General features: G+C 42.9%; 1 long non-coding RNA gene across 1 annotated transcript in view; it reads left to right on the top strand.

Moving 5' to 3' along the window:
- LOC124801623 overlaps positions 1-22,868 on the top strand; it is a 521,303-nt gene that overhangs the window by 72,921 nt on the left and 425,514 nt on the right. The window lies entirely within an intron of this gene.

The raw sequence follows: 22,868 nt of genomic DNA, 5'->3' as shown, positions 1-22,868 counted from the left end.
TTTCTCTTCGGTTGAAGGCTGTGGGGAAGGTGCAGAAAGTGGGAAAATCAGTTACGCATGACCTGAATGAAAGACAGCATGCAACTCGAAAGAACGCTTGTGAAATGCTGTTCGCCAGATACAAAAGAAAGTCGTTCCTCCACCGAATAGTGACAGGTGATGAAAAATGGATACATTTTGAGAATCCCAAGCGTCGTTAATAAGGGGTGAATCCAGACAAACCACCGAAATCCACTGCAAGGCGAGATCGCTTTGGAAAGAAGACAATGCTCTGTGTCTGTTGGGATCAGAATGGTGTCATTTAACATGAGCTGCTAGAACATGGTGAAACCGTTAACGCTGATCACTAGCAACAGAAAATGATAGGAAACTTCCTGGCAGATTAAAACTGTAAGCCGGACTGAGACTCGAACTCGGGACCTTTGCCTTTCGCGGGCAAGTGTTCTACTAACTGAGCTACCCAAGCACGACTCAGGCCCCGTCCTCGCAGCTTTACTTCTGCCAGTACCTCGTCTCCTACCTTCCAAACTTAACAGAAGCTCTCCTGCGAACCTTGCAGAACTAGCACTCCTGGAAACATCCCTTAAGCTGTGGCTAAGCCATGTCTCCGCATATCCTTTCTTTCAGGAGTGCTAGTTCTGCAAGGTTCGCAGGAGAGCTTCTGTTAAGTTTGGAAGGTAGGAGACGAGGTACTGGCAGAAGTAAAGCTGCAGGGACGGGGCGTGAGTCGTGTTTGGGTAGCTCAGTTGGTAGAGCACTTGCCCGCGAAAGGCAAAGGTCCCGTGTTCGAGTCTAGGTCCGCAACACAGTTTTAATCTGCCAGGAAGTTTCATATCAGTGCACACTCCACTGCAGAGTGAAAATCTCATTCTAGAATATGATAGATTTCAATCGAGAGAGGATATAAAATGTAAACTGGCAATGGCAAGGAAAACGTTTCTGAAGAAGAGGAATTTGTTAACATCTAGTATAGATTTAAGTGTCAGGAAGTCGTTTCTGAAAGTATTTGTATGGAGTGTAGCCATGTATGGAAGTGAAACATGGAAGATAAATAGTTTGAACAAGAAGAGAATAGAAGCTTTCGAAATGTGGTGCTGTAGAGGAATGCTGAAGATTGGATGGGTAGATCACGTAACTAATGAGGAGGTATTGAATAGAATAGCGGAGAGGAGGAGTTTGTGGCACAATTTGACAAGAAGAAGAGACCGGTTGGTAGGGCATGTTCTGAGGCATCAAGGGATCACAAATTTAGCATTGGAGGGCAGCGTGGAGGGTAAAAATCGTAGAGGGAGACCAAGAGATGAATACACTAAGCAGATTCAGAAGGATGTAGGTTGCGGTAGGTACTGGGAGATGAAGAAGCTTGCACAGGATAGAGTAGCATGGAGAGTTGCATCAAACCAGTCTCAGAACTGAAGACGGCAACAACAACAACAAATCGAGCGTTATGTAAAAACGACCAGAATGTGGAAAAAGGCAGCATGAAGTCATATTGCTCCATGATAATGCCCCATCACACACAGCAAAACGTGTCAGTGGACCGATCGAGGAGTTCACTTGCCAAACACTGTAATGTTGTTGCCTTAATTTGTTATGAAAGCGGTGCTGATATTCAATAAAAGCGGGTAAAAATCTGTGAGCTATCTGAGGAAGTTAACCTTGCATTACTGCGCAACTGTTTCACCAGGTATCCAGTCTAGCTTACCAAATTCCCAACCAGACTAACATTAATTATAATCTTTTAATAGTCATACGACAACCGGTGAGATATATATATATATATATATATATATATATATATATATATATATATATATATATATATATGTATGTATAAAGAGAGTTTAAATAAAAAGAAATAAATCAGTTTATATTTGGAAATTTATTTTAACATTGATCACTGAAATTTCAGCATATTAAACTTGATTCATAACTAAACTGGTGCCTTATTTAGGATTGTGAAAATGTGAGATTGTAATCTTACAGAACACATCAAATATGGAGCCAAGATTGGGAGATTGCATACAACACTGCATTCATAAAGAACGTTGAAACATATGCAAGAGGAAGTTAACCACAATGAACCGATTCAATTTTCACCCAAAGAAATCATGTTCGTAGCACAATCCTGTCCGTCATGTAATTACCACACACTGGTATACTAAATTCATACTAACTCTCTGTGAAATCTTCCCGAAAAGAATAGCTGAGGGCTACTTTGATTATTACACCACATGCTTCACGTGGTCAACTTGGTTTACACAAAGAGTGTAACTCCACAATAATTTCGATAATTAAAATAAATTAGATCGAAAAGCAATTTACAAAAGAAAACCTCGAACTGGTTACTATCGTTTTACTACTAACCTGATGGGTCAAACAATTGTATAAGCACGTGGTACTGGTCTCACAAAGTACACCCCACGTGGGTTGAACATAAAGAAAAGTTGCTATATATTGAAAAATATTGTCAAGACGAGACGTTATAATCTCACGCAACTACCTAAATATATTCTGAACTTCACACTCGAATTACACTGCGTTGCAATTTAAGATAACGTTAGATATTTTAGAGCTAAACCTGAAATAAAGGTGATTAAATTTTCAGTTAGGCTGATCTTAAGAAATCCATTGTCCTACGCACTTAGCAGACACACGCTTAGCCGGAGATCTTACCACTTCAGACGCTCGCCACGGACAGACTGACCTGCTGGGCTCCTACCCTGCGTGCTTCACAAATACCAACGGAAGTGACCAGAGAGGCAGCTCCCTATACCAACATGACAAGGGATGGACAGGACCATACTAAGAATAGAAACCTCTCTGCATTTAGAAAGCGTAGCTACCTGTTCCGACGTTGGTCCTATTGTTCTCTAGCAGACAGGCTTGTCTGCTACCCTCAAGCATGCAACTAGAAATACATTTGCTCATTCATCCTCTCACACAGAAGGGAAGGGGGATGACAGTATCTTATACAGTATATAAAAGAAAGCGAATGTAGCTTCTGTATGAGACTGTGTGACATGAATTACATGTAAACTGTGTTTTAAAGTGTAGTAGTGTGACAGATCGTTCTTGTTTATGTGTAAAAGTAACACGTTCCACTGCTCAGTCTCCTCCCAGATAGTCAGAAACACCACAATAAATTTAGAAGAGGAATTTATACCGTAAATGAGAACATATTTAAGAAATTAACATGCAAGGAATCCAACAGAGAGCTTTCAACACTAGGGCATGCGACTTATTCTCCAGACTTGGCTCCTTCCGATTACCATCTATTTGCATCACTGGGACACGCTGTCGCTGAACAACGCTTCAATTCGTATGAAAATGTACGAAAATGGCTCGCTAACTAGGGTTCGCTTTTCTTTCTTTTTTGCTTTCATAGCCTGCTGGAGAGGTGGGAGAAATGTATAAATAGCAATGGAGATTATTTTTAATATAATTTTTTTTATCAGTTTCAAACAAAAGACGTGTAATTATTGCAACCAAATTCCGGTTACATAGTTCTACACGTGGTACACTGCCTGAGAAAAAAATGTGGATCACCCGAAAGAGGAGAAGAAAGCGAAATGAAACTTCACGTGTTGTTAGGGTATGTAATGGTGTTTCAGTGAATACAAAACAGAGTCAAATTTACAAAGAATCGCGGCAGTAGGAGTCCGCTTACCAGTACCACGTAGCATCCAATGTGACCTGGATGAGCGCACTGATTTGGTTGGGAAGGGCATTATAAAACTGTTGCGGCCTGTCCTGAGCCACGCTGGCCCACAGCTGTTGTAGCTGGCCCTTAATATCCTGGCTGCTGGACACTGGAACGGAGCTGATGTCCCATGCATCTATCTGGGGATATTGCTAACTGAGGGAGTACCTCAACATCTATCAGATCAGAGAGACGCTTGTCATGTGTGGACGAACAGTGTCCAAGTTGAGAAATGGCACCACAATACTGTCGAATGAGAGGTGTTACATGTGGTTGTCCTTGACATCAGAGTTCCCTCTATCAGTGCCAGTCGTGACCTGAAGTCATACCCGATTGCACCCAAACCTCGATTCCAGGACTAACATTGCTGTGCCTCTCCAAAACAGTGGAAGAATGGAACCTGCCCCGATAATCATCTGGGTTAATGCAGAACCGCGATTCATCAGTAAACACACTGCGAGGTCATTAATCAGCAGTCCATGCTTCCCACTCAAGGCATCTGTGATGTGATGTAACGGCAGCCTACGTATGGGTTGGCAATACTTTAGTCCGACTGCTGCTAGTTGCCACTAATGGTGCGGGTTGACAGAATGTTGCAGGGAGTCTATTACTTGTTCTCGGATGACACGTGTATACGTAAAGGGGTTATGAGGTGTTTGATGCACGCTGGGAATGCTTCTTCGTGGTACTCAAACCGTCGACCGCAACCTTGACGGCCAGTATTCGAGTCCTCGCGATCGTCACCGTCACCTCCGAATGCCTTAAAAAAAAATAGATCTACAATGGGGCCCCTTTCAAGCTCTGTCAGGTGCTGATAACACAGTGCCGGCCGGCGTGACCGAGCGGTTCTAGGCGCTTCAGTCTGGAACCACGCGACTGCTACGGTCGCAGGTTCGAATCCTGCCTCGGGCATGGATGTGTGTGATGTGCTTAGGTTAGTTAGGTTAAACTAGTTCTAAGTTCTAGGGGACTGATGACCTCAGATGTTAAGTCCCATAGTGCTCAGAGCCATTTGAACCATTTTTAATAACACCGTCTCAAAAAAGTTCCTGGCATCTCCAGGTCCTTCATATTGATCCCTCAATATCTGACGTTGTTCGCGCCACTTAATCCTTTGACTAACATCGGGACGTATGTGACCCGCGATAGGTCATCAGAAGACCAATTGCAATTTGCAGCATGTAATTGCTACGTATCGATATCCGACTGGTAAAGGGAAGCCTACTAACGGTTAGGAGAACTCTTATAGTTATAGGTTGCACCTGTATGTTGTGCTGTCCTCATGTTCATTGTTGAGCCTCGTCTCTGTATTGTCACATCAAATTGGTTTGAACCTGCAGATAGGCAATCTGATTACCACATTCGCAAGGCGGGCAGGCTTAGCGCCTTCCCCGACACATCGCGCCAACTACCTGCACCCACGAATTAACGCTTTCCACATCACGGTCGAAGGCCATATTGAGCAATTGTAGTATGTGTTTCAAACTTGGAGTAGTGCTCTGTCCGATGATGTGTATCTGTTTCCAGTATGTCCTGTGATATTTGCGCAGTCGTCTTCTGAAACACTGGCGGTAGTTACGAATAATGTTATATGTCCTTCCCCTTTCCCTCTTCCACCCCCATCCCCCCCCCCCCCCCCCCGCCCCGAACCTCTTTGGAAAACGAAACGAGGGAAATGTTCATTTTGTATTGTGACGTTTGACTAAGACACTAATTAAAATAACCATAGATTATTGTTTTTGAAAATAAAATTAGTAGTCAAAGTGTTAAATACCCTGCCAGCCTGGTAACAATAATAAACACGAACAACAAAAATCCACTCTGGTGGCCGTTTTACCTATGACTGTGAATTTGAACTCTAATCATGGTCTCCGAGTTGATAGTCCATGCTGCTTGCATGTCGTCGAACTGTTCGTGCAGATGGTTGTTGTCTTGCAAACGTCTCCATCTGTTGACTCAGGGATCGAGACGTGGCTGCACGATCCGTTACAGCCATACGGATAAGATGCCTGTCATCTCGACTGCTAATAATACGAGGCCGTTGGGATCCAGCACGGCGTTCCGTATTACCCTTCTGAACCCATCGATTCCACATTCTGCTAACAGTCATTTGATCTCGACCAACGCGAGCAGCAATGTCGCGATACGATAAACCGTTATCGCGATAGGCTACAATCCGACCTTTATCAAAGGCATCACAACAACGTTTGAGCAGGCAACGCCGGTCAACTGCTGTTTGTGTATGAGAAATCGTTTGGAAACTCTCCTCATGTCAGCACGTTGTAGGTGTCGCCACCGGCGCCAACCTTGTGTGAATGCTTTGAAAGTCCGCAGCTCGTGGTCGTGCGGTAGCGTTCTCGCTTCCCGCGCCCTGGTTCCCGGGTTCGATTCCCGGCGGGGTCAGGGATTTTCTCTGCCTCGTGATGACTGGGTGTTGTGTGATGTCCTTAGGTTAGTTAGGTTTAAGAAGTTCTAAGTTATAGGGGACTGATGACCATAGATGTTAAGTCCCATAGTGCTCAGAGCCGTTTGAACCATTTGAACCAATGCTTTGAAAAGCGAATCATTTGCATATCAGAGCATCTTCTTCCTGTCGGTTAATTTTCGCCTTCCTGTCGGTTAAATTTCCCGTCTGTAGCACGTCATCTTCGTGGTGTAGCAGTTTTTATAGCCAGTAGTGTAGGTTGCCCTGTAGGAAAGGCATCATCATCATCCCCGATACAAATTCCAACTCACGCCTCAACGGAGAGCGCATCTGCGTTGTGAGTAGGAGACTAATTTTAATTCAGTGCTTCGCTTCGGCCTACATCTGGATAAAGATTTAATATGTGGAATATCAACTGTGCGTGATTAATGTATCACCTGCGGCTGAGGTACAGACAGGGTTTACCCCCACTTCGCTCATTGCTGAGGTGCTATTCCAATGTCGGAGAGCCTCGGCAATACTGATGCGAGTTTAGAAGGGGAATAGCAATGGAATCATCATCATCATCATCATAATCATAATCATCATCACAGCCACGTCAATCACTTGGTGATGCGGCTTCTTTGTGTAGGCGTGCAACATAGGATCTCAGCATGTTCCTCAATTTCTGCCGATCTTGAGCTTCCTGTTGCCCATTTGAATCCAGTTGTCTTTCTTAAGACTGTCCCATATGTCTAGTGGTCTTTTTATACATATAAATTCAGCGCCATTTTAGTATTTGTTTTGACCATCTGCCTTCCTTTCTTCGAGCGACACGACCAGCCGACAGCCATGTCAAGCTACGAATATTTACTCTTTCGATCATGTCACTGACCTTAGCTGTACGTCTGATACCTACTGCTTTGTATCTGTCTTTCTTTGTGCAGCCCAACACTGATCTTTTCATTCTTCTTTGGGTTACTACGACATTCATAATAATATTAATGGCCATGTTTTACAGCCATCAGTTATTCCTGGTAGGATGCATTGTCAAAAACTGTTTTCTTCAGCTCAGTCGAAGTCTTAGACTTGAATACGGAGGAGTATGTTCCGTAAGCTTGCCAGCCCAATTTAATACGCCGAAGTTCTCCTGATTTTTCGCCTATTAAATTGGGCTGGATAGCTTACGGAAGACACTCTTCAGTATTGAAGTCTAAGATGTCGGCTGAGATGAAGAAAAGAATTCATAGTCGGTACTATCCTTTGCTCAAAAACCGTGATATACTGCTGTTTGTATCTACACAACGAACAAAGCTAGACGAAGGACAACCTTGTTGGTTAATGTTTGCCTCCTAGCTAAACAAAGTTTGCTAGGTAAATTTCTTATTTTGCTTCCTGACAAAATGTTATTTAAGATGATCAAGACATATAGGACACGCTATATACGAGACGGCCAGTGTGTCTTCCGAAGGCAGTATGCCACGTCTGTGCAATTAGCGCGTCTTGCGGAGAACGACCGCTATTTGTAGAAACTGAGGCGCCAGCTGAAGAGAGCGGAAGTTGCTGCTCGCTCCTGCCAGCGCTTAAAGCAACATAACCCTGGCCCGTGGCGAGCACTAAGTGGTCTGCCGCGTAAAGCAGCGTCGAGGTAAGAGCGCCATATTCCCGTGGAAGCGGGCGAAAAGTGCCCGGGCGCAACCTGAGCCTGAGCCGGCGCGCCCGGAAAACACGATCCGCTGGCCAGAGTCTTCCAGCCGTTCGCTGTCTTTTTATGGGGCGGATTAACGAACCGAGTTCGCAACAAGCAGCGGAAGCGTTTATTATCTTTGCTGCCAAAGAAACAAACACTCGTACCGAGAGCAGCAAACGGAACATTGTTCGATTGACGGAGCGATACTAACGGCTTACCACCATTCAGTCTGTTGCGCACTTTAGGGCACCCCGTAGTTGTTATTCGCGGCATCCTTACAGCTCAGCGGTAGGTCAACCATATTTTACACCGCATTTTTTTGTCCTTCAGGCCAAGCCATCCTGGCCTTACATGTCAGTAAGGTAATGCCCTTCTGCACACGGCAAGAGTTCCTACAGCTTGTCTTAGTGCTGGCCAACCCGTACCTTGGCCAGCAAGGTCGCCGGATCTCTCCCCCAGTTGAGAATGTTTGGAGCATTATGGCAGAGTTCTCCAACCAGATCGAGATTTTGACGATTTAACTCGCCAGATGGACAGAATTTGGTACGATATCCCTCAGGAGGACATCCAACAACTCTGTCAATGAATGCGAAGTTGAATACCTGCTTAAATAAGGGCCAGAACTGGTACAGCGCGTTAATGACTTGCTCAATTTGTAAAGCTCTTCCTCTTGAATATATCATCCATTTTTTTTTGAAATTTTAGTCGTTTGTTTGTCTGTCCACGTACGTCACATCTACCAGTTTCTGTTCCATTCAGACAATTCCTTCGTGGTGCGTCTTTTTATTGTATTAGAGTATAGATCATTTTACACAACGAATACCCAACAGCACCTTGCAATTCTTGGAAGGTTATGAAAATTGCTTTGCTCAGCACAATGAAATGAAAGCTTTCGTCCTGTAAGTTCAGTAAAGGTTGAAACTTCTGAATAAAATATTTGCTTAAACTGCTGAGTGAAATTGAATGCAAGTGTCACTTTGCTAGTCTTTATCCTTACAACACTGACCTATCGAATTTGCCCTGTCAAACACAAACTTTTCGTATTCATTAATTAATCTCAATATACAACGGTAACGCGATCTGACTGCTACCAAATTAACTCAGAAGAATGGCCCTGACTATAAAGAAATCCTAACAATAACCCATACATTTCATTAAACACTTACCTTACTAAAAGCTTCAAAAAAAAAAAATGGTTCAAATGGCTCTGAGCACTATGGGACTTAATTTCTGAGGTCATCAGTCCCCTAGAACTTAGAACTACTTAAACCTAACTAACCTAAGGACATCACACACATCCATGCCCGAGGCAGGATTCGAACCTGCGACCGTAGCGGTCGCGCAGTTCCAGACTGTAGCGCCTAGAACCGCTCGGCCACTCCGGCTGGCTTACTAAAAGCTTCATTACGCGAACTACTGCAATACAGAGAGCGTCAATACTGCCAGCTAAATAAAAGTTTCTAACTACTAAAGCCACTAACTACTAATAGGCATGTGGTTAGCAAAGGAAAAATTTTGTTGCAAACCAAATAATGTGTTTTTTTTTACCTTAATAATGTGACATCCAGTTCAGACACGAATATAAATCGTCATTGACATACAGTACAAAGATATACAATCATGAATAATTTTCAGTCTCCAAGTCGGATACTTCCAGATCGTTAGCCTACGCTAACACCTCAGACCTCTACCCTCCATCAATGCTAACTTCTCACATTTAACATCCATCACTGCTGGCTGTTCACCTCCAACAGTACTTCCATCACTGCTGGCGACTAACTTCCAACTGCCAACAGTATTGGCGATTAACTTCCAACAACGAGTCCGACCAGCCACAGAGTCTCTTACAAAGAGAGCGCAGTCAGAGATCCAATGCAAAGAGCTAACACAGCACTGCCAATCACAGACTTACAAGGTCTTCTCACCATAATGTGAATAGTATGTTAAAGTACCACTTGCCACACGTAATGTTATGCGGGCAGCTCACAGTTAAAGGTGCGAAGGCCCTAACATCTGACAGGCAGCTAGTTGTAATTTCTTCACGGTACCAGAACGGTGACTGAGACACAAAATGTTTGTTAACAGGTTCTTCGTGACGCGATAAACTTGTTCTTCCCCCGATACGACTCATTACGCCTCTCCGAAATTTCTTGCAAGTTCATTCCCGGCACGACATTTTACTAACCCCGTCGTCCGAGGCACGCAAGCCTCCCTCATAGACTGTGTGGCGAATACTGTGTCGAATCGGCTCAGCATCCTTTATGACATGCCGAAGCGCGGACGGCAAAGTGAAGACCTATTAGAAGCTCATTGAGAACCAGGCAAGTGGCTACGAAATACCTGTGTTCTTCATGTAAAGGCTTATGGCTTTCCCAATGGGCTTTTGTGAAAGCTACGTATTTTATTTATAATAGCGGCCTCTTTCCCAGAGAAGCTGGAGTAGTAGTGGCTCTCTGTATGAATTAATATAGGGTATAAAATGAAATACTCGCTGAATCATGGCCCTTCACTTCCAACGGAGTATCGTTGAAATTCACTGTACACTAAAATAAAACTGCTACAGCTTTTTGTCTTGTTCAACTAGAAATGATGCTGGGAAATACGTTGCACTTTTAAAAGGTAGTTAATCTACAATACTTGCAGGTTTTATAGTAGAAAATTACTTTTTATAATAACTTATCAAATAGTGAAAATATTCGTAAACAACCTTTGGGATAATAGACACATGTGCTCTGCAAATTTCAAGTTTATTTCCGTTGTTTGCAAAGGCACTAAAATTTACGACAAAATGTAAAATTTCGTATAAAATGCAGTAAGAAATTAGGTCAAACTTATGTGTTACTTACTTTCACATGAATGTGTACTGAGTGCCACAAGAATTATGAGCGTCGTATATGCACAATCCTGATGACTGCTCTCCACCTCCCACGAAATGGTTAGGAACGGCTAGCGTGGGTTAAAGAACCCACGTAATGTGTCACATGACTGTTATGGCTTTTTGATGTACATCAGAGTAGCTACTGAGTCTGAGATGGCGTTATTCAGCGCCGGCCACGTATTGTTCACTAGCCTTCGCTATGTTCTTCAAAAATCAACGACATACGACGGGATATTATAGACAAGCTGGCATTGCAGGTGATTTTAAGAGGAAAGTAACTTTTATTGGGCTGTAAAAACCACCATTTTGTCTATACGCTAATCGTGTATTAAGGACCTAATTATTCCAGAGATTAAATAAATGTCGCCATCATAAGGTGAGACTAGAGACACGCAATCATTGGCGTATATGTTAATTATCGTTCTGGCCATTCCTGCTTTGACGCTTAAAGGGAATTTTTACATGGTATGGTGTTCATTGACTGTACATGGTGAGGTGAACTAGAATATGCAGTTTCGGTGAGGATTTAAATTCAATTAACTCCAGTTAACTGTCTGAAAATTACCATCAATTGGAGCACTCATTGCACTAAGCGGAGGTCTGTTCCAGCCATCAATAATAATAAAGTTTTTTGTTTGAAAATCACTATTGAGTGTAAGGAAACATGTCAGCACTCCGGGGAAATGTTCTGGGCACAATGCATTTCGGCTAGTTAACAAATTCGTAGCGCATAGAAGTAGTTTCCCCACAATACCATTCTGTCTATTCGATTCATTGTCTTCTTTTTAGGCTTTTTTTCTCGTTGATTCGTTCAAAGCCTTAGCTTTTAACCGATTCAGTTCCATCTTCCCCATTTTGCATCTATTCAGAGTTCGAATCGAAACATCGTTTCCATAAACCTTTCTATGATCTCAGTTTTTATGTTGCAGCTGTTTGTTTTTGTAACAAGCTCATTCGCTTTTTCTTATAGTGGTATTTGGCCATTGCCATATAGCTGTCCATCTCATCTGCGTATTATCATTTTTAACGGCTGTTCAGCTACTGATTTCGTTGGAAGCCATTTTCAAAAGGAGGTGGCATGAAGAAAGGAATTAAACTGGATACAATATGAATTAAAAAAAGAAACGCAACGTAACCATTGTACAATATTGCTCAATTGTGTGGGACCGATACCATATAGATTTATTGGACTTATGCACAGAAGAGCAGGACGAAAGCCACAGGTTTGTTTCACCCATGGGAGAGTGCCACGGAAATGATGAAAATTGCTTTAGTACAGACGGCAACTATCCCCTGAAATCCTGCTTACAAAGTTTCAAAAAAATTAATATTATGAGAAGAAACAACGAATACACTAAAGCCTCGTACCTATCGCTCCGCCGCGCAGGATTAGCCGAGCGGTCCAAGGCGCTGCAGTCATGGACTGTGCGGCTGGTCCCGGCGGAGGTCCGAGTCCTCCCTCGGGCATGGGTGTGTGTGTTCGACCTTAGGATAATTTAGGTTAAGTAGTGTGTAAGCGTAGGGACTGATGACCTTAGCAGTTCAGTCCCATAAGATTTGAGTCCCATAAGATTTCACACACATTTGAACAACCTATCACTCCCGTAGGTATCGCGAAGGCAAGATCAGACTAAATTGTTGATGATGAACAGCAACCAGCCATAAATTGGTTTTATGCTACTTTATTCAGAAAGTACCGCTACCGGTTTCGAATTTTTTACAATTCGTCACCAGACTTTTTTTTTCATGATTTCATCGATCTTATCCTATGAGCTTCTCTGGGATAAACAATAATTTACAAATTACAAATGTGTAACCAAAATAGTTGCGCTCTATGTTTGTGTTGGAATGCAACTTACGTGAAATGTCCGTCTGGCGCATTTGTATTAGCAGTTTTCTTGCAATAAAATGCATTTCATTGTATTGGTCTAGACCGAATTGTTGACTGAACATTTTATTAAATTATTGCAGTGCCTGACGAAAAAATCCGTAAAGAAAGGAGGAAACGAAATTAAATTTTACGGGGTGAGAGGTATATGATATTACTACACTAATTACAAGATCGAGTCAATTTTTCAAAGAACTTGGCAGTATGAGCCCACTTTTCACTATGACTTAGCACTCTCTCTGGCATGCTCTCCTGAGACAAGTTGAGCCACAGCTATTGAAAATTGTCCGTGATATTCTGGTTTACTGGACTGGGACCGAAATGAAGTCAGAGCTGCTTCTTCATATGCTCTGCTAGGCACAGATCTGGAAATCTTACTGGCCGTAGGAGTACCTCCACACGAAGCAGAAAGCTCATAGACACGGTCCCCGTGTGGTCTAGCAGTGCTCTGTTGAAAAATGACATGATGATATTGTTGCATGGGATCGTTCCCCACAGCATGACGTCATTAGAGACACCTGTGTGCCTCTCCAAAACACGCCACCGTCACGTCACGTCATCGTCATATCGCCGAAGGTGGTTATCTGGGGTTCTGCAGAACCGCAGTTCATCCCTGAACACAGTGCGACGCCATTCATGGGCGGTCCATGCTTCCAGATTACAGCACCAGTCCAAGTGCAGCCATTTGTGTTGTGATGTCCCCGACAGCCTACACATGGGACAGTAATTCTCTAGTCCGACCGCTGCTAGTCTCCAACCAATGGTGCGGTATGGAACAGAATGTTTCAGGAAATCCATTACTCGTTGTCGAATGGCAGGCGCAAGTATGAAAAGGGCTACGATATGCGTAGTCCACAATACGGCGGCCCTCCCTTGCAGTGGTCAGACGTGGTCACGGCGACGCTGGCACGAGTTTACCTGCCCTCACGTTCAAATGCAGTTCAACATAGGACCACTGCCACCTCCGCATACGTCAAAAGTCGGAATATTGCTCCAGTTGGTAAAACAGAGGTCGACAGTGGAGCCCCTTTCAAACTCTGTCTGGTGTTCATAACGCTGTCTCACACGAGTACGCGGCATCTCCGTGTCCTGCACAGTGATAATCCACCATCTGCCCTCACCACATCCCTCATAGTACCGACAAGGCCTGATGACAACACTAAAAACGAACAACACTTATGTGTTGTGGTGGTCGTTCTACCTGTAACAGAGAACCGTAAAAAATTTGGAAATTTCTGATAAGTTCCTATGGGACCAAACTGCTGAGATCATCGGTCCCTAGGCTTACGTACTACTTAACGTAATTTACGCTAAGGACAACGCACCCGCACTTGCCCGCGGGAGGACTCGAACCTCCGACGCGGAGAGCTGCGCGAACCATGGCAAGACGCGCAGAGAACAGTAACTCGAATCATTTACATATCCACCGAAGGTGTGAACATGTAAGACGTTACACTGATGTCCAACCACGTCTTCTGGATGGTTCATTTTTTTGTCAGACGGTACATTTGTATTAGTACATAGACAGTATTATGTTTCCTATTCATGTTCGGAAATAGTCTGATGTACAACTTCCAAAAGTAAGCACGTTGACGTACTTGTATTAATCCACCTTGTGTAGCTATGACACTGCAGCTGTTTGGTAATAGCAGGTTCCTGCAACTCTTGACTGATATATCATGTTCACTGCAGGGGTTTAGGCCGAGCGGTTCTAGGCGCTTCAGTCTGGAACCGCGCAACCGCTACGGTCGCAGGTTCGAATCCTGCCTGGGGCATAGATGTGTGTGGTGTCCTTAGGTTAGTTAGGTTTAAGTAATTCTACGTTCTAGGGGACTAATGACCATAGATGTTAAGTCCCATAGTGCTCAGAGCCATTTGAACCATTTTTTGCAGGGGAGTATGGGCGTACCTTACACAAGCATGTGGCCCTGCAGTTCTAGTTCTCATTGCCTCTAATCTATAAAGTCTGACATGAGCTGTGCCTTGTTCTATGCCTTCATGTATATTACAATAGAGAGCATGGCGGAGGGTAATCGATAGCAATAACCTTCCATTTCCTGTCCTATTTCATTCGCGTAGTGAGTGAAAGAAAAATGACTCTCTCTATACCTCCGTACGCACCCTAATCTTACTTATCTAGTTCTCTTGATCTCTGCGCGATATATACAATAGTGGCGTATCGTTACCTAGTCTTCTTCGAACGCAGATTCTCTAAATTTACCGCCGGCCGCGGTGGTCTAGCGGTTTTAGGCGCTCAGTCCGGAGCCGCGCGACTGCTACGGTCGCAGGTTCGAATCCTGCCACGGGCATGGACGTGTGTGATGTCCTTAGGTTAGTTAGGTTTAAGTAGTTCTAAGTTTTAGGGGACTGATGACCATAGATGTTAAGTCCCATAGTGCTCAGAGCCATCTAAATTTACCAACCAGAGTACCGCGTGATCAGTGTCACATTTCTTCGAAAGATTCCAATTTAATTTCACCGAGTGTATCTGTTACAGTCTTCAATCAACAACCTGTTACGGTCCTTGCAGTGCATCTCAGAGTCCCATCGAAGAGCTGTCATGCTTACTTGATACTGGTTCCGAATGCTGGAACTTAGAATGCTTAGACTTGTTCGCACTAGCTTCTTGTACGCAGTTTTATTTACAGTCTTCCATGTGCCCTTCCTTGCTAAAGATATTACGTATTGTCCCTGTTTCGTATCTTACAAACGATGTGACGCTCGAGATATTTGTCGCTAATCTTGAAATTACTGGTATCGTATTTTTTGTTTTATGGGCATTACCTTGTATGTATTAGCATTTAAAAAGCACTGACTTATAATACATCATGGAGATATTTTGTTAAAGTCTTAATGAGTTTCCTTACGATCGCCCAACGACGGTTCTTTACTGTACACAACGGCACAGTCAGTGAACATTCTGACAGTGCCGCCGACCCTATCTCATAAATCATTTATGTACATTTACAATGTTACCGGTCCTTTTCGCCTCCTTGGAACATACACAATATTAGTCTTGTATCTACAGAACATTCGCCGTCGACTATAACGTATTGGATTTCGTACACCTGGAGATCGACAACCCAACATACATAGCCTGTACACAGGACAGATGATGCAAGTTGGGTTGCTTATCTTAAGGTGCATGAAACGTTTTCCGGGCCACTTTTATTTTGCTTACCCAGTGTATTGATTAAAAACTCATCGTGTCAATCGCACATGTATGATGATACGCCGTAATAATGTAATTTGATCATTAGTTCATAATTTGGAATGAACGCCTTTCGGTAATTTACGCGGACAGAATCCACATGACGATCTACATCTACTGTCTGCAAGATATCGTGTGCAAATAAAGCAGGCTGTGATGAAACGCTCTCTGGTTTCCAACCGGGTGGCAGCGTTAAGATGCTGCGACGTTTCGACGAATGTCATATTCATCATTTTCAGGTGAAGAATGTTGTGTTTCTCACGAGTGTTTTTGTTTTCCTAAATCTTAGAAAAAAATCTTGTTTTCGTCTAGGAATGTCATAATTTTTGAGTTTAAAAACTGTCTTAGAATCGTGCGCTATTGTTCTAAAAGTCTGTGTATCCCTTCTTTTGACGTTTTTTGTACTCATGTACTGGCGGGCGGGGCTATGCACAGCACGAATCATATTAAGTGTGCCAGTCATCGAACACATCCAACGGTACATATGCGAAATTAATAGGTGAAGTACATTAGGCGCGACATTACTCTTAGTAGCCACCTAAGCCAGATACTGTACAGTGACTCCCGATACTGCTCAAAGATCTTGATTTCCAGCTAGTGATCGCTATACTACCTGCATGTACAACTGCTGCTCTCTGCCAAAGATACTCGTACTTCCATTTCTTGTCAGCTACGACATGCCGGTCTCAAACTGTCACTAGAACAAAAAGAAAATACTTTCCGATTCTGCGGCAGTACGGGCCCATTACAACTGATGTTTTACATTTTTGGAGAAGAACAAAAAGAACTATTACATTACAAGTGCAAAAATAGCGACAGTTCCGCTCTATTGCAATCCGAATATTGAGCGACTTCTCAAAAAACTGATTGTGCTTTATTCTACTTGTAGTTTACTCATCCATTCTTTTGTCGTGCAAAACAATCGCACGAGACGCACATGTTGGTGTTGTGTTGTTGTCGCCGAAGACTGATATAATGAAGCTCTCCACGCTAGTACGTCCTACGCAAGTCTCTTCATCTCTGCATAACTATTGCAACCCACATGCATTTGAACCTGCGTACTTTATTCATGCCTAGGTCTCCATCTATAATTTTTACCCTCTACACATCCCTCCAATACCAAATGGACTATTCCTTGGTGCCTCATGATGTGTCCTATCAACCGAACCCTTCTTTTACTCAAGATGTGCGATAAATATATTTTCACCGCAGTTAGGTTCAGTACTTCGACATCAATTACTCAATCTACCCATCTAATATTCGGCATTCGTCTGTAGCACCACATTTGAAAAGCTTCAGTTCTCTTCTTGTCTAAACTGTTTATCGTCACCTTTCACTGCCTCTGGATCACAGGGTCCCGGGTTCGATTCCCGGCCGGGTTGGAGATTTTCTCTGCCCGGGGATTGGGTGTTTGTGTTGTCCTTATCGTTGTTATTGTCGTCATCATTCGTGACGGTGGCTCTATTGGACTGCGGGAAAAAATTGGACTGTGTAAAAATTGGGACTTTGTACGCGCGCTGATGACCACGTAGCTGAGCGCACCACAAACCAAACATCATCATCATCATCGCCACCTTTCACTTATGTACAAGGCTACATGACAAATACCTTCAGAAGACTTACTAACGCTTAATTTACATTGCATATTAAGAAATTCCTCTTTTTCAGAAATGCTTCTCTTCATATTGCATGTTGCGCTTTACATCCTCTGTACTTGGATTGCAATCAGTTATTTTACTGCCCAGGTAGCTAAACTCATCTATTATTTTTAGTGTCGCAGTTCATAATCTAATTCCCTGATTTCTTTTCATTGCCCTAGTTTTACATTTGCTGATGTTCATCTTATAATCTCTTCTTAAGAACCTGTTCATTTCCTGCAACTGCTTATCCAAGTCCTTTGCCATCTCTGACAGAATTCAAATGTCATAGGCAGATCGCGAAAGTTTTATTTCTTCTCCTTGAACTTTAATTCCCTTTCTAAATTTCTGCCTGAATTCCTTTAGTGCTTTCTCAGTTTCCCCCTTCCACTCCTATAACTGCAGTTTGATTTCCGGACAAGTTATAGGTGAGTTTTCGCTCTATGTACTTTTTCCCTGCTACCTTCTCAATTTGAAAGAGTGTGTTTCATTTAACATTGTCAAAAGCTTTCTCTAAATCTTGAAGTGCCTGTTAGCACCTGCCTTCTTTGGAATTAAAATGGAGTGGAATTATTTCTTGAACAATTACGTAGCTGTTATTTATAAAGTCATTTACCGTAAAAAGCACACGCCTTCTTAAGAAAGTCCGCTCGACGTTCCCTTACTGATGATAGTAAATTACGAAGCACTTTCGCTGATACTAAAATCTGCAAAGACACTTAATCTAACTTGATATATGTTTTTGCACAGTTGGTCTCTGAACTGATGCTTTGCATACCTGAATTTGCGTTGCTACCCAATCTCATAGGGACACGTACTGTAAATTTGACAATGTATTCCTCTCAAACAACACTGAAAATAGTTTTTTCAGGAAGATTATCTGCACCTCTGAATACTTCGTGTGGTCTGTTTTGATAACACACAAACATGTACGAGATTACAGACTACTGATTTCCGGAATGGTTTTGCAAACGCGTGTCAATTTCCTGCCCACCGCATGAAATATTTGTGACGCATTACATTTTCTGTTAGCATCTGCAGGAACAAAACTCCAGGACGGAATTACTCTGGTTATGTGGGTGCCTTCTGATGAAGTACAGCTCGCGCTATTCGTCCACGAGATTCAGAGGGCCATAGACACGGGTTCACAGGTAGATGCCGTGTTTCTTGACTTCCGCAAGGCTTTCGATACAATTCCCCAAAGTCGTTTAATGAACAAAGTAAGAGCACATGGACTATCAGACAAATTGTGTGATTGGATTGAAGAGTTCCTAGATAACAGAACGCAGCATGTCATTCTCAATGGAGAGAAGTCTTCCGAAGTAAGAGTGATTTCAGGTGTGCCGCAGGGGAGTGTCATAGGACCGTGGCTATTCACAATATACATAAATGACCTTGAGGATGACATCGAAAGTTCACTGAGGCTTTTTGCAGATGATGCTGTGGTGTATCGAGAGGTTGTAACAATGGAAAACCGTACTGAAATGCAGGAGGATCTGCAGCGAATTGGCGCATGGTGCAGGGAATGGCAATTGAATCTCAATGTAGACAAGTGTAATGTACTGCGAATACATAGAAAGATAGATCCCTTATCATTTAGCTACAAAATAGCAGGTCAGCAACTGGAAGCAGTTAATTCCATAAATTATCTGGGAGTACGCATTAGGAGTGATTTAAAATGGAATGATCATATAAAGTTGATCGTTGGTAAAGCAGATGCCAGATTGAGATTCATTGGAAGCATCCTAAGGAAATGCAATCCGAAAACAAATGAAGTAGGTTACAGTACGCTTGATCGCCCATTGCTTGAATACTGTTCAGCAGTGTGGGATCCGTACCAGATATGGTTGATAGAGGAGAGAGAGAAGATCCAACGGAGAGCAGTGCGCTTCGTTACAGGATCATTTAGTAATCGCGAAAGCGATACGGAGATGACAGATAAACTCCAGTGGAAGACTCTGCAGGAGAGACGCTCAGTAGCTCGGTACGGGCTTTTGTTAAAGTTTCGAGAACATACCTTCACCGAAGAGTCAAGCAGTATATTGCTCCCTCCTACGTATATCTCGCGACTAGACCATGAGGATAAATCAGAGAGATTAGACCCCACACAGAAGCACACCGACAATCATTCTTTCCACGAACAATACGAGAGCGGAATGGAAGGGAGAACCGATAGAGGTTCTCAAGGTACCCTCCGCCACACACCGTCAGGTGGCTTGCGGAGTATGGATGTAGATTTAGAAAAAAATGGTTCAAATGGCTCTGAGCACTATGGGACTCAACTGCCGAGGTCATTAGTCCCCTAGAACTTAGAACTAGTTGAACCTAACTAACCTAAGGACATCACAAACATCCATGCCCGAGGCAGGATTCGAACCTGCGACCGTAGCGGTCTTGCGGTTCCAGACTGCAGCACCTTTAACCGCACGGCCACTTCGGCCGGCGTAGATGTTGAATGTTGTGCTATTTTGATAGCTCCCTAATCCAGACAGCGTTAGAATAAATGGCATAAGGTTTACAGCCAAACACAATAAATAGTTCTTAATTATGTTCAGAAGGGTGGAAACGTTTTGCGTAACAACATGTGGCCGAAAATGGAGATGCCACAAATCTGCAGGGACACTGAAACGCTGTTACTAGAGAACAGGATTTCGCCTCCAGATAGAACAGAAATCACCGATACCAGCTCACTAAGTTATTCAACGGACCACAGCGTGCAGTCCACAAATGTTCGTCCGCAAGGATACGGGCCGAGGGGAACTGCTGCGTTCGATTACGAAGTATTGCGCAGCCTGTGAGTTGTAACGCAGGCCATAAAGTAGGGTCTGTTTAGCCGGTCCGTGACGTAATTACGGCCATCTGCGAGGAATCACGCTGCATGGGTGCTTAGGAACACTGCCCGTGCGCCCCTAAACACAAGTAAGACTTTCAGTTTGAGGGCAGTCTTGGTCAAATTAAGCTGATGTGTATTGTTAGTTGTATCTGGTACACGGACACGCCTCGCAGACTTCCTTAAGTCTCCCATAACATTTTATGTTTTTCTCCGTATATAGTAATACGACTTGTTCACGAAACCAGACATCCGGCGCGCTGTTACGATGTCTCAGGCAAGATAGAATCAACGGCTCAACGCCATGAAAAGTGAAAAATGTCTCGGTGATGCAATATGTCGGTAGGTTTCCACACATCATAAATCCGGCGAAAGCGCGCTCCTTACACGTGAGTGCAGATAATCTACCAAGCAGAACTAGTGCGGCCGTACAGGTCACGAGAAATCCAAAGTCTTCAGGCGTTATCTGTACATCCATGGAATGATTACGAAAACAAGACTTTCCTTTGAGAAGATACCTAGGACGGTACGAGTCAAATAACTTGCCAAAATTTCATTGATCCAAACTTAGTTTGGAACCTCGTTTCGCGTTTCAAACTACTGTGACACGGTGTGCATAGACCAGTTGTAGACTATGTTTTTCGCTCCTTTGTGCACTACCTGTTCTTGACCGACTGATAACCCAGCAATTTAGTCCCTTTACTCCCCAAACCAACCAACCAGTTCTTGATAGCGGACAACCAAACAGTAGATTACAAACACATCAGTAATATATACTAAATGTACAAACCGACTTCAGCCACACACAGTTTTTAGAAAATTTTATTGAAATTTTGTATAAGGATAACGGATAACCAAAAGACCAGAGATTACAGACACATCAATATCAGTTCCATAGATACACGACCCAGAACAACATAAATATCTTTGAGTAAACAAATATCTCTCAAACTTGAATTTCTACAACTATTAGACAGTAAAAAAACGTTATATAATACAAGTGCAACAGCAAATTATTGAACAACTCTAAAACGTCGCTGAAAAAATTATTACAACCAACAACTACAGACAGCAATAATGGTTTACTCGGAGTCGATTTCTATCTACAAATGGTTCAAATGGCTCTGAGCACTATGGGACTCAACTGCTGAGGTCATTAGTCCCCTAGAACTTAGAACTAGTTAAACCTAACTAACCTAAGGGCATCACAAACATCCATGCCCGAGGCAGGATTCGAACCTGCGACCGTAGCGGTCTTGCGGTTCCAGACTGCAGCGCCTTTAACCGCACGGCCACTTCGGCCGGCTTTCTATCTACAACGTCAGAACGTGAGCACAACATCAAATGTAAAAAAAAGATTTATAAATTACATAGTACGTACATTAAAAAGAAATGCGATTGGTTGTAAATGTACTGCTGAAGGCAATAAAGCCGAAATAAACTTTTATACTAAAATAAAATATCAAGCAGCATACTGTTTTCTGATTTCCTTACCGATTGTTTATAGTATCTCTACATATTCAAGGAAGCTTTTACAAATATTTTTGTGCAATTCACCGTATGCTGTCACCTTCCAATTATTTGTTGCTTGAAATACTCGTGTTCCGTGTAATAGCTAACTCGTTTCATTATAGTTATTTTTTCCTCGCTTTTCATACCAGCAAACACCTTTTGCTGTTTATTGTGAAATAATTGCCTCCTCTCGTCTATATTTAACATTCATTTTCTAAAAAGCTGAATTTGTGCTAAATTTAAGCTGCTATTGGTGTTATAGCTCCCTGACCTTAAACGAATTCTCATAATCCAGATTTTTTACTCCATGCCCGAGAGCCTGTATATTTCTATCTTCGTATTTATTGTTATACTGGATTGTACAAATCCATAATCACTTCCATTTCGACAGTGTGTTATAGGACCATCACATTTTGTACAGATTCTTTATTGTTGGATAAAATGTAGTCAGTTTCGTTCTTAGATAAGTTTGTTGCTTGTCAAACCTATTATCTACTTCTTTCCTGGAAGAACGTGTTGGGAAGTTTTTTACTTCTCTTCACAGGTTGCATAGGTTGTCATTTGGCAAAATTATATCGAAGAATTTTAATAATTTACAGTCAAACGAGACTCTTTCCTGGTCGCTGGCACAGAAGTTAAAAAAAAAAAAAATGGCTCTGAGCACTATGGGACTTAACTTCTGAGGTCATCAGTCCCCTAGAACTTAGAACTACTTAAACCTAACTAACCTAAGGACATCACACACATTGATGCCCGAGGCAGGATTCGAACCTGCGACCGTAATTGTCGCGCGGTTCCAGACTGCAGCGCCTAGAACCACTTGGCCACACAGGCCGGCGGCACAGAAATGTTCCAATAAATTAACACCCAGGTTTGAGAGCTGTCATGGCTTCGTCTGGTGCTGCAATTAACAGGAAACCTCAGAAGCTGAAGACTGCGTCAATCGGCTGGATGTACTGAAGGCTGAGAGCAATTGAGTGAGGTAACATTTGCTTATGAGCCGGCCGGTGTGGCCGAGCGGTTCTAGGCGCTATATTCTGGAACCGCGCGACCACTACGATCGCACGTTCGAATCCTGCCTCGAGCATGGATGTATGTGATATCATTAGGTTAGT

The sequence above is a fragment of the Schistocerca piceifrons genome, chromosome 1 (genome assembly GCF_021461385.2).
Source record: "Schistocerca piceifrons isolate TAMUIC-IGC-003096 chromosome 1, iqSchPice1.1, whole genome shotgun sequence".
Lineage (NCBI taxonomy): Eukaryota > Metazoa > Arthropoda > Insecta > Orthoptera > Acrididae > Schistocerca > Schistocerca piceifrons.
This window is presented reverse-complemented; position numbering and strand designations above follow the sequence as displayed.